Source organism: Colletotrichum navitas (assembly GCF_030913465.1).
Source record: "Colletotrichum navitas strain CBS 125086 chromosome Unknown LY79scaffold_192, whole genome shotgun sequence".
In the NCBI taxonomy this organism is placed as follows: Eukaryota; Fungi; Ascomycota; class Sordariomycetes; order Glomerellales; family Glomerellaceae; genus Colletotrichum; species Colletotrichum navitas.
In genome coordinates this window covers 2,987-16,850 of record NW_026850738.1, presented here as the reverse complement: position 1 = coordinate 16,850, position 13,864 = coordinate 2,987, and positions in this window count along the sequence as shown.

Genomic DNA, 13,864 nt, shown 5'->3' with positions numbered 1-13,864 from the left:
AGTTAACTCTATAGTTTATAATTCTTTTAACTTTAAATTCCTTTATACTGTCTACCTTTACTAGCTCTAGAGGTAATTACTATTTTTTAAAAAGGTTATTACTAGTTAGTGCTTTCTATAGCTAATATAGCTTTTCTACTAGCTATTATAGATTTAATAGAAGAAGTAAAGCTATAATAAGTAATATAAAGTAATATAGTATAAAGGTAAAGTATAACAGTAAAGTAATAAAATAAGGTAAATAATAATAAGAAGCTAAATAAATAATATAGAATAAAAGCTAAGTATTAGTATAGGTTATTTATTAAGGTTACTCTTCCTTATAGGAGAAAATAAGTAATAAAATATATACCCCTAGGTATATACCTAGATATATACTAATAAAGTAATCCTATATTCTACTTATTTATCTACTATATAAGGCACTTATCCTATAATAAGTGCCTTCTCCCTAAAGGACTTTATTCTCTTTTACTAAAAAGATATACTAAATAGTAGTATATATAAATATAAAGTATAAAAATTACTCTTTTTTCTATATAATAACCTTATTACTTATTATCTCTAAAGTTCTATTAAGATTATTTAGCCTTTAGTAGCACCTAGGCTAGGTTATTATTATTAGCGTTATAGTAGTATTTATTAGCTTAGCTACCCTAGGTTATTAGGGCAGTAACCTTAGGCTAAGTAGCTAAGACCTAAAGGTTAACTATAGCCTTTTGTTTATTAAGCTTAGTAGCTATTTAGTTAACCTTATTTATTAACTTCTTAAATAAGCTACTCTTAAAAGTAGTTAGTATATTAAAGTTATTAGACTTCTTATTAAGAAGTATAACTTTAGTGTTTATTTAGTCTACTTACTCCTTAAGTTCCTTAAAGTATAATATAGCCTTTTTACTAGCTATTATAGATCTAATAGGAGAAGTAAGGCTATAATAAGTAATATAAAGTAATATAGTGTAAAGGTAAAGTATAATAGTAAAGTAGTAAAATAAAGTAAGTAATAATAAGGAGCTAAATAAATAATATAGGACAAAAGCTAAGTATAAGTATAGGTTATTTATTAAGGTTACCTTTCTTTATAAAAGAAAATAAGTAATAGGATATATACCTTTAAGTATATACTTAAATATATACTAATAAAGTAATCTTATATTTTACCTATTTATTTACTATATAAGGCACTTATCTTATAATAAGTGCCTTCTCTCTAAAGGACTTTATCCTCTTTTACTAAAAAAATATACTAAATAGTAGTATATATAAATATAAAGTATAAGAATTACCTTTTTTCCTATATAATAACCCTATTACTTATTATCTTTAAAGTTCTATTAAGATTATTTAGCCTTTAGTAGCGCCTAGGCTAAGTTATTATTATTAGCGTTATAGTAATATTTATTAGCTTAGCTACCTTAGGTTATTAAGGTAATAACCTTAGGCTAAGTAGCTAAGACCTAAAGGTTAACTATAGCCTTCTATTTATTAAGCTTAGTAGCTATTTAGTTAACTTTATTTATTAACTTCTTAAATAGGCTACCTTTAAAAGTAGTTAGTGTATTAAAGTTATTAAACTTCTTATTAAAGAGTATAACTTTAGTGTTTATTTAGTCTACCTACTCCTTAAGTTCCTTAAAGTACTTCTCTTACTTATACGCTTTATTAGCTTTCTTATAAAAGTTCTTTATAATATTATTAATATTTATATTAAAGGTGTTAGTCTTTCTTATAATATCTTTAGTAAGTTTAGTAGCTATATTAGCCTTAGCGTTATATTTATTAATATTACCTTTATAGCTATTAACTATATTAGCTAGCTTAGTAATATCTTCCTTAAGCTTAGTAATAGTATATAGCTACTTTTTTAGCTAGTTAAAGTAATAAATCTCTAGGATAAAGATCTTATTAAGATATTAGATTAAAAGAAGTATACTTATAACCTTTAAATTAGATTAGCTAAGTTAATAAAGAAAGATAAAGCTAATAAGTATAATATAGCTAGGAATATTACCTATATAAGGCTTACCTTTTTTATACTTAGTTAGGATAGTGTTTATTAAGGTAGTAATTTTATAATAAAAGTATATATCTAATATAAGTAATAATTACTATAATACTATAGAGTTACTTTATTACTAGGTGTAAAAGGCTTTAACCTAAGCTATAGTCTCTTTATAAAGCTATTTATTACTACTTTTATAAAAGATATCTTTTAGGTAATAGAAGGCCTCCTTATAGATAAAAATAGCTAGCTTTAAGCTATAGCTTTTCTACTTTATAAGGGTATAAGGTTTATATACCTAGTTATTAGTATTATTAGCTTCCTTAGTAGTAGTAGCTTTAGTATTAGCCTTATAAGCTTAGATTTATTTAAAGACTTACTTATTAGTAAGTTTATAACTAAATAGCTTAGTTATTTCCCTTATATAGTTATTAATCTTTTCTAGGGTAGTAATTACTACTAACTTCTTATATATAGTAGTAGGCTTCTTTAATTCTCCTATATTATTATACTTTCTTATTTCTTTAGTAAACTTTATAGCTACTTTTATAGTATTAAAGGGTTTTTTTATAGTAGTAGCTTTATCTTAGAGTTACTACTAGATCTTATTAAAAATAAGCTATCTTTATTACTTATAGTTCTTAAGTAAAGGCTTTTACTATTTAATATATTTTATAGCCTTATTAGTGTTCTTTATTATATCCTTAGGTAAAGAAATATTATTACTTTTAACACTAAAGATATTAGAGTTTATACCTTTATTATTATTATTATTATTCTTATTAATATTATTATTATTCTTAGTAGCCTCTTCTTTATCTTAAGACTAAGGGGCTAATTAGTTAATAGCTATAAAAAATAACTTAAGAATAAATCTAGGCTTATTAGCTAAAGTAGTAATAATCTTTTTAGGCTAGTAGGTTTACTTATTAGGCTAATCTACCTTAAGGCTAGTAATATAGAGAAGGTTATCCTTATTAAGGTACTAGTTAAGGTTAATAGTGTCTAGGTTTAAGGGATTATTATTACCTAAGATAAGGCTAAATTAAATTAGGGCACTTATAGTAGCTTATTTTTCTTCTTGTTTAAGGGGTAGAAGTTTATAAAGAAAAGGGGAAAAGGAATATAAAAAAAAGATATATTATTACTATAAGAATATTAATAGGTTATAGTTAATAATAGTAGTAATATAGTAAAGTTAGTAATAGTAATAAGAAAGTAGTAAGTTTAGTAGATTAAAAATAAGAAAACTATAGTTATAAGTAAGTAGGTTAATTTATCTTATTATTATTATTAGTAACTATAGGTAAAGAAAGTATAGTTAGTTATTTTAAGTAAAAGCTTCTTTTATTATTTTTAGATATTAAGTTATATAAATATTCTTATTATCTACTATATAACTATATATTTTAATAAAAGAAAATATTAGTTATCTTTAAGTTATTATTATTCTTATTAAAAAAAGTTAAGAAATAAGGTTATTATTAAGAATAGAGGTATAAGGCTAAGTTTCTCCCTATGTTATTATAAAGTATTATAACTATTTTAGTGCTAACTATAGTAGTGTCTATAGGAAATCTACTAACGTAGGCTTTTAGCCTTATTTCTTTATATACTCTACTACCTAATTAATAAGGTTAGCCTTCTTAAAGTTAGTTATAATATTACTAGCGTTAAGTATAAGGTTCTTATAAGGTTCTTATATATTAAATACTAGTAAGTACCTCTTTTACTTAATAAAATACTTAACTAATAAGTAGTTTTTTTACTAGTTAACTCTATAGTCTATAATCCTTTTAACTTTAAATTCTTCTATACTATCTACCTTTACTAGCTCTAGAGGTAACTACTTTCTCTTAAAAGAGTTATTACTAGTTAGTGCTTTTTATAGCTATATAGTTAACACTACTAAGTAGACCTTTTAGTATAGTAGTAGGTTAAGTTTATAGGCTTTTAGCCTAACTATATAAGTAATATAGAAAGGTCTAGTGCACTAAAGAGACTACTTCTACTTAGGCTTACCTAGTAATAAATAGCCTTTACTAAGTTAGAGGAAAACCTTGTCTTTAACGTTAAGTTTTATAAGGTAATAGTAATAATTATATCTTTCTTTTCTTATTACTCCTACTATATTAATAAAAGCTAGTGCCTTTATTTAGTATATTTAGTATAAGATATTAAGAGACTTTAATAAAAGTCTATTTTTACTAATATACTTTAGTATTATCCTAGGGTAAAATCTAAGAATAACCTTATTTAGTAAATAACTTACTATAACTACTAATAAGTTATTAAGTAAGGACTATAAAGCTATAAAAATATTAGTCTATAGGATATTAAGGTTAGTATATATATAGAAGTATATAGTAATTTTAACTATTTAGTTAGTTCTTTTACTTTAACTATTAGTTTAAAGGTAATATACTATAAATATAAGTAGTTATATTTTAAGGGTATTAAATATCTTTACTTATATTATAAAGATAAACTTAAGGTTATAGTTATAATAATTACTATTAGTAGTCCTTAGTTATATATTATAAGTGTTTAAAGTAATACCTAGGCCTAGTAATAAGCCTTATACCTTATATATTCTAGGATAAGTAAGATTTTCTTACTAAACTTATAGGTTATAGTATAGAGGCTATTAAATATATAAAAGTTAAGTATAGCCTAAAAGCTACCTTAGGTTAAGACTTCTAGTATATCTATAATAAAGTCTATAAAAATAGTATAGTAAAGTATACTAGGTATTATAATAAGTTAAAAGGATCCTATAGCCTTCTAGTAATTTATCTAGTTACCTTAGTAAACTAGGCAGTAAGTAATATAAGCTTTTACTAACTTTACTTTTCTAAGGATATAGAAGCTTTAGAGCTTAGTAAGTATTCTATTATACCTAAAGTAAAATTTCTTATTATAAGCAAGAGTAAATACTTTTCCTATAAAGGGTTTTAGGATATAAAGTCTATATATACTATCTAAGGCTATATAAAAGATTAGTCCCCTAGAGTTAATCTCCTATAGTAGTATAGCTATATAAGGCTAGTATTATTATTTATAGGGGAGTTATTAATTCTTTTTTACTTTATCTAAGGTAATATATTTATAACTATCTTTTTATATTTATATAATCTATACTCTTAAGTCCTTAAATTTCTTATTATTCTAGTAGCTTATAATAATACTTTTTATAAACTTATTATTAATTTATACTATTATTATAGTAGCCTTCCCTAGGCTTAGGGGTTTATTACTTAAGTACTATACTATTACTATATCTTTAACCTTATCCTTATTATTAATATCTATAAGCTTATCCTTATATAGAAATTACTTTATAAGGTTAGGTTATATAACTAGGAGTTAGGATAGTATATCTAGTACTATATTAAGCTTACCTAAGATATAGAAGATTTAAAGCTAAAATTAAAAGAGGTAGTTAGTAGTATTAGTAAGACATAAGTTAGCCTTATTAAGGTCTATTATTTATAATAATATATAAGTAATAATACTCTTTATAGCTATATAGTCTATAAAAATATTAACCTTATATTTATTTAACTAAATAAGTTTCTAGAGCTTTTTAATAGCCTATATAATAGCTACTACTTTAGCCTTAGTTACACTAAAACGTTTTTCTGCCTAGGTTATAGTCTATAAGAGGAAAAAAATAAGGTTAATTATTAAAATATTAATACTAATAATTATATAACACCTAGTTAGTTAACTATAAATAGTTTATAATTTAAGGTTAAAGGGCATAGACTAGTTATTTAGCCCTTAGTTATATTAAGAGGGGATTATACTTTTAGTTAGCTAGAATAACTTAAGTTATACTTAAGTAGTATATAACTACTTTATATAATAATAGTAGAGTAGACCTATTTAGTTACTAATAAGAAGTTAATTTACCCCTATGTTTTACTAAGTATATATATATATAAAGCCTATTTAACACTAATTAGTAGTTATATAGTAATTATAGATTAGTAAAAGTAAAAAGTTAAGCTATATTATATAAAGAGTTAGTTTATATAGTGTCTAACTATAGAAAGGCTAAAGAACTACTCCTTATTATAACCCCTTATACTAAGATAAGTTATAATTTATATAAAGATCTAGTTTATATAGTGCCTAACTATAGGAGGGCTAAAGAACTACTCTTTAGGATAACTACTTATACTATTTCCCCTATGTATAATAAAAAGGAAGACTATAACCTTCTTATATATATATAAGAAGTAAGTAGTATACTACTATAAGTATATTACCTTTATTAACTAGATATTATATAATTTAAAATAACTACTAATATATTAATATAGAACACCTAGAGCTAAGAGGAGAACCTACCTAAGAAGAATATATCTTTATATATAAAGATATATTAGAGGCAGTAGTATTATAATTATAACCTAGAGATCTTAAATACTACCTTAATACTAGACTAAATATTAGGACCTTACTAATAATTTATCTAGAAAAAGATTATAATATATCTAGTGTATAAATACACTAGATTATCTATATAAATCTAGACTAATACTAACTTAAGAGAATAATTATAATTAACTTTAAGGACTAGATAGCTAACTACTAGAAGTATATATATTATATATACTTTAGGGAGTTTATTAGGTAAATTATAAAAAAAGGATCTTTATTAACACTAAGATAAAGCCTAAAAATAAGTAAGTAGTTAACCTTATATAATAACTCTAAGAGTAATATTAGAAGAAGTCTAGTAGTTATATAATAAATATACTAATAACTACTATTAAAGATCCTTAAGCTACTATATAATAAGACCTAGCTAAGACACTAATAAAGTTAATTAAACTCTAGGATATACTAGTAGCTTAAGGGACTAGAAAGCCTATTATATAAATAACCTTATATAGAGTATAACTTACCTAGAGGTAGAAAGTTTCCTAAGATCTTAAAGCTAAACTATACTATACCTAGAAGGATATCTATAACCTTTTACTAAAGTAAATAATTAATAATAGACTATATAAACCTTATATAATCTTTGTCTTTTAAAAAGGCTAAAGAAAAAGAAAAACTATATAGGAAAGCTATATAATATACTTTATAATAAGGCTAAAGTGTTTATTAGTTTTTACTACTGTCTCTAGATTATAGAAGACTAATACTATACTGTTTTTCTAGATATCTTATTAATTATATAGAGGAGTTTTACTTTATTATATTAGACCTATATAAAGGTAAATAAAATATATACTATACTAGATATATACTTTAACACTAGCGTTAACTATAGTCTTTATTAGACTAATTAGACTACTATATCCTTTATATAAGTTAAATAAAGAATCTAGATAAACACTAATAGAAGTACTAGAAGTATTACTAGACAAGTTACCTCTTATATAATAAGCACTTAGTTTAGGTTTCTAAGGGAAATTATACTTTATATATAAGTTACCTAGGCTTACTAAGGTATTCTAGAGCTAGAGACTACTCTTAGTAATCTTAAGGTATACTATTTATATAAAGAGTTCTTCTCTAATCTTAGGGCTTCTCTATAGGTTACCTTAGATAAGAGGACTATATTATATAATATTAACTTTATAGACTAAAGGTATACTTTAAACTATAAGGATAGACTATAATAAAGACCTTTATATAATTAACTACTTTACTAATCCTTTAACAAGAGAGAAAGATAGACTATTTTAACTAAGACCTTTTTATATAAATATACCTAAGAAGTGTTTTATATACAAGAAGAAGAATACTAGTTAACTAACTATATAAAGAAAAACATAATTATATAAAGACTTAATACCTTTAGGTATATAATACACTTACCTAGGACTTATATAAAGACTTTATAGCTTATCTCTTAAAGTAGAGAAAAGAGCCTTATAAAGAAAAAGAGGAAATAATAACTTATATAATAAAGAATAATTCTTAGATAACTAAGAAGTCTTTTAGTATTTACTAACTTTAGCTTTCTTTTATTATATAACTAGTAAAGATATATTCTTAGCTCTAAAGACTATTAAAGTAAGTTAATTTTGCTTAAGGACCTTTATTATATAATATACTAGGAGAACTATAGGATACTAAAGTAGCTAAGTTTTTAACTATAGAAAAGCCCTAGGTACTAGTGTACTTAAGAGAGAACCTATGTACAAAGATCTCTTAGAACCTAGGTTCTACTTATATATAATTTAGAGTAAATAACTTTATAACGTTAATAAGAACTATAGAGATAAAGAACTAGCTAGGAATAGTTAAGTATTATATCCTTAACGCCTTAACCTATTCCTATTTTTATTATATAATATAGATTAACTAGGTATATACTTTAATAATATTACTAACACTATTATATAAAAAGATAGTATATATATAACTATTATATAAAAATAAGGACACCTTTTCTTTAACCTTAGTTATATAAGGCTTTAACCTTTTTACTAAAGAGTAGCTATAAAGACTTTATAGATAATTTAAATACCCTTGTATAAATTAACTTTACTAGCTCCTAAAGAACACTAGATATAATAATATTAATATATTAATATTAGAAAAGATCTAGAAGTTTTATTATTATTACTAATTATATAACCTAGCACTATAATATTTTAAGTTCTTTATTAAGGATAAAAGCTACTTTAACTATAAGATAGTTATAGATATTATATAACTTAAAGATAAGAATATACTATACGTTATTAATATAGAAATAAGTTTTTAAGGTATAACTTTCCTTAAATTATTATCTATATAAGACACCTAGAATACTCTCCTAAAGTACTAGATAGCTATATATATAGGTCTACTAGACTATATTATATATAACCTAGGCATAAATTTTATATTAGAAGAGTTTAGGAATAATACTAAGATTATAAGTATCTTATATAAAGAAATACTAATAAAAGCCTACTAGGTAGTTAGTAAAGTAGAAAAAGTATATATACCTTTATAATATATATATAATATACTTTATAAAGAACTTAGCTATAATATAGATAAAGAGGTTATTCTCTAGATAGCTATAAAGGCCTTAAATAATACTATTAGCCTATAAGGATTATATTAACCTTTCTTATCTTTAGGATATATCTAAGGATTAATAAGATTTACTTTATTATATAATATTACCTAAAGGGCTAAAGTAATTTAGAAGGCTATAAAAATACTATAAGGTATTTATATAGAGGTAAAGATTAACTATATAATTAACACTAGGAATAGCCTAAACCTCTAGGCTATACTATTACTTCTTATCTAGAGTAAAGTCCTAGTATAAAAAGAAAATAAGGAATAAATAGGCCTATATAAAATCTAGGGTATTAAAGGATATATAATTACTATTAATATAGTAAATAGTTCTACCTAGTTTTATATAATATATATTAAGCCTTATTATAGAGAACTAACCTTTAATAACCTTTTAGATAATAATATTATTTAACTAACTTTATAAGAGTAACCTAGACAAAAGGAAGACTAAAAAAAGGTTAACTAAGGCCTATATAAAGATCCTAAAGGATATTCTTAACTTAAAAGGAAAAAGATTACTATAACCTTATAGTTAAGCTTTATCTTAATAATATTATTATAACCCTAGGGCTTTATATAAAGAGTTAGACAAGGTTAAGATTAATTCTTTAATAAGATAAAGTGTTTTAAAGGTTATATAATATAACCTAAGGGACTACTAAGGTATCTATATCTATAGGATATATATAGTATAAAAGGTAAAGAACCTTAATAATAAGCTATACAAGAAATCTAGGCTTATTATATAAGGGTTTAGTAATAAGGAGAAGAAATTACTTCTTACTTAAGCACTAACTATCTAAAGGATAAGCTAGCACCTTATACTAGCTCTAGGCCTAACCCTTATATAAGACTATAATACTAAGGGGAGTTAAAAGATATTACCTAAGTGTACACTTAATCTAAGGACCCCCTTAGTAGAATAATCCTTATATAACTACTAAAAGAGTTAGAAGGATAATACCTAGAAAATATACTCCTTTAAGTAGTTTTACTATTATATAGCTTTATAAAGTTAGGCCTATACTAGTATAAGACCTATATTAAACACTATAAGGAGAAGTTAAAGATAACCTAGTCTATATATAACCTATATCTTTTATATACTATAAATAAAGATAACTTTAGAATTATAGTTATATAAATAGATAATACTCTTTTGTTTATAACTATATAATTCTTAGCTAAGGAGAAAGAGAAGTTATTAGAGAAAAGGATTTATATAAAGCTAAAGACTACCTTATCTCTAGGAACTTAGGCTAACTTTAATAGTAGATATATTATATATATAATAATAGAAATATTACCTTTACCTAGAAAAGTTAAGTAAATTAACTATAGTTATTAATAAGACTTTAGATAATTCTCTTTAGTAATATATCTCTTAGAGGGCAAAAGAAGTATATATTACCTTAATTTATTAACTAGAGGCATTATATAATCTAGTATTACTACTTAGACTAAGGGAGATACCCTTAGGTAATTAAGGACCTAAACGTATAAATTAAATAGTAAATAGATAACCTAGAGAAAGGATTACCTATATACCCTTTTTTTTACTTATATAAAGATATATATCTTTACTAATAAATTATTTACTAATAATATAGACCTAATATTATAACTTAGTTTTATTATTATACTAGTAGAAAAGTTACTTATATAAAGACTAATTTTAAAATCTAAGGTAATATTATCTATTAGAGCTCTACTAAGTATAAAAGAGTTATATAAAGTATACTTATAAGTAAGCTTTATAGTATAATAATAGGTTTTAATAGTAGGATTACTTTAAGTATAATACTTAATAAGATTCTTTATATACTTAATATTCTAAGGATTCTAGTTATTATATATTTAGACTCTTGTTTACTATATAAATACCTTATATAATTAGGAATAATAGATAAAAAGTAACTTATAATTAATATTATAAGCCTATATAAGTTATATAAAAAGAAAGAGATCTTAGAGGTTAAATAGATTAATAAAAGAGATAACCTAGTAGATACACTTACTAAGAAATTACTAAACTTTAGCCTTAAAAAGCTAGTTAGTATAAATATACTAAAGATCTAAATTAAAGTATATATTAAATAAATTAAGAAGACTAATTAATAATTAATTTATATAAGGTATTTACCCTTATACTATAAAAAGGGTATTATTTAACTCTAAAACCCTAAATATATACTCTAAACCTAACTAGACTAAAGACCTTAACTATAACTAGAGTATATAAATCTACTATATAAGAAAATATATTTCTACTAGGTTATAAAGAGTATATAAACCTTTTATATTTACTTATTACTTAGCTTATATAAAGGAAAATATACCTTAGATCTAATCCTAATTAAGGATTAGAGGCTTAGCACTAGAGCTAAGAAAGAAGCCCTTTTCTTTAACACCTTTTTCTAAACGCTTCCCTAGTGTACAAAGGTTTTAGCCCTTAGAGACTAATAGTTTCTTATAGTTACCTTAGCTATTACTACTATTACTAGAATTACTACTATTATTACCTAAAGAAACTTCTCCTTAGCTATAATAGCTATATTAAGCTCTATAGCTTATCTAGATATACTTACTATATACTTCTCTTTAATAGTTATTTAGGTAATAGTAGTTAGTAAAGTAGTAAAGTATATTATTTATATACTTTTAAAGGTAGGCCTATATAAGTTAGCTATAAGACTAAATAAGTATTATATAAAAGTAGCCTTTATATTAAATTACTTTAGTAATAAACTCTTAAATAAAAGTGTTAGTATTAAGATAAATAGTAATATTATATAAAGGTATATTAATAACCTTTTATTCTTTATCCTAAAGGTTTAATAAAAGTTAGTATATATAAACTATAATAAGAAAAAAGAACCTTATATATTAATAGTAAGAGCTAAGAGAAAAGTATAGTTTTAGGCGTTACCTATTAGGATATAAAGCTAGGTTATACTATTTTAGTCCTATTAAACCCTAAGGGAACTAATAACTAAAGGCTAAGGTCTAAGCTAAGCTATTATAATATATAAAAAGGATTTATTATAAATTAGTAAAGTTAATAATAATAAGAAAAAAAGATATATATAAAGTAATAGATAATTAATAAGTTAAGAGAAAAGAAAAAGTTATTAATTAATTAATATACAAGAGAAATAGAGAAGAGGAAGTAGTAAGGTTACTATACTAGTAAAGTTTTATATATTGTTTATTATTATTAAAAAAGCATAAGGAAAAAAAGAGAAAAAGAGAAAAAGAAGGTAAAAGGTAGAAGGTATTTATATAGAAGGAGTTAAGGCTACTAATTATATAAAAAGAAGAAAGGTATATAAATATAAGGCAAAGGAAAAAGCAAAGGTAAAGTAAATACTTATTATATAAGTAAGCAACTATTTAAAAACAACTAAACAGTAAGGTATACATAAAAGAATAGATTTAATTAGCTTAGTAAGTATTACCTTATATTTACTCTTAGAAAGAGTATATTTAGAGTTTATTTTTATTTAAATAACTTTATATACAACAGTAGGCTACTAAAAGTAAAGTTATTATAGGAACTAATTAGGACTATCTAATTAGTTAACACAAAGGGATATATAATTATAAAAGAAGAAAGGTAAATGTTAGAATATTAATACTAATAATTATATAACACCTAGTTAGTTAACTATAAATAGTTTATAATTTAAGGTTAAAGGGCATAGACTAGTTATTTAGCCCTTAGTTATATTAAGAGGGGATTATACTTTTAGTTAGCTAGAATAACTTAAGTTATACTTAAGTAGTATATAACTGCTTTATATAACAACAGTAAAGTAGACCTATTTAGTTACCTAATAAGAAGTTAATTTACCCCTATGTTTTACTAAGTACATGTATATATAAAGCCTATTTAACACTAATATTATATTAAAGGTAAATTTATTAGTTAAGTACACCTAATATTTATATAAGTTACCTTCTTTATTATATTTCTTAGGGAGGTTAATAAAGTTAATAAGAAGGTAGTAGACTAAATCTAGTAATACTATTACTATATATTAGGCTATAACTTTTCTTATAATAAAGAAGTAATTCTTTACTATTACTAAGATTATTATATTATAGGCTAACCTAAGCTTTACCTATTTCTTATTAAAATCTACTACTATACTATAGTTATTATAGAAAGATATACTAAGTAGTAAGTAGGCTAAGAGTTTTTTAACTACTTTTACTATAATTATTATATAAACCTTTATCTTAGTGCCTTTTACTATTTTAATAAAATATATATTAAAAATAATATCTTTTGTTAATATAAATAATAATCTTATAGCTTTTACTTTATATAGCTTAGTAAAAAAAAATCTTAGGTTCTTTATAAATCTTTTTACTTAGTTATATTTAGTAAAGATTACTAATATAATAGTATTAATATACACTAAGTAGTCCTCTAAGTCCTTATTTACTTAGGCTTTAATTTAGAGATAAGTACACTTATAGTAACTTCTTTTTTTATTAAGCTTTATAATAGCCTTAATAACTTTACTAGTTTAAAAAGTAAAGTTTATAGTGTTATTAGTAGTTAACTTCTTATTTAAGACCTCCTTAGGTTCTTTTTCTTATATACCTTAATAGCTTACTTAAGGTACCTTTTAACTTTATTTTATTAAGGGTATAGGTCCTTAGGGTCTTTAGGATCTTTAGTAACTATCTTTAGCTCCTCTATTGCTTATAGTCCTAGGTTCTTTAGTATTAAGATAAAGTTTATATTATTACCTAAGATTAAGGAAAATTCCTTTGTTTTTTAAGTATATACTTATCTTTAATAAGCTT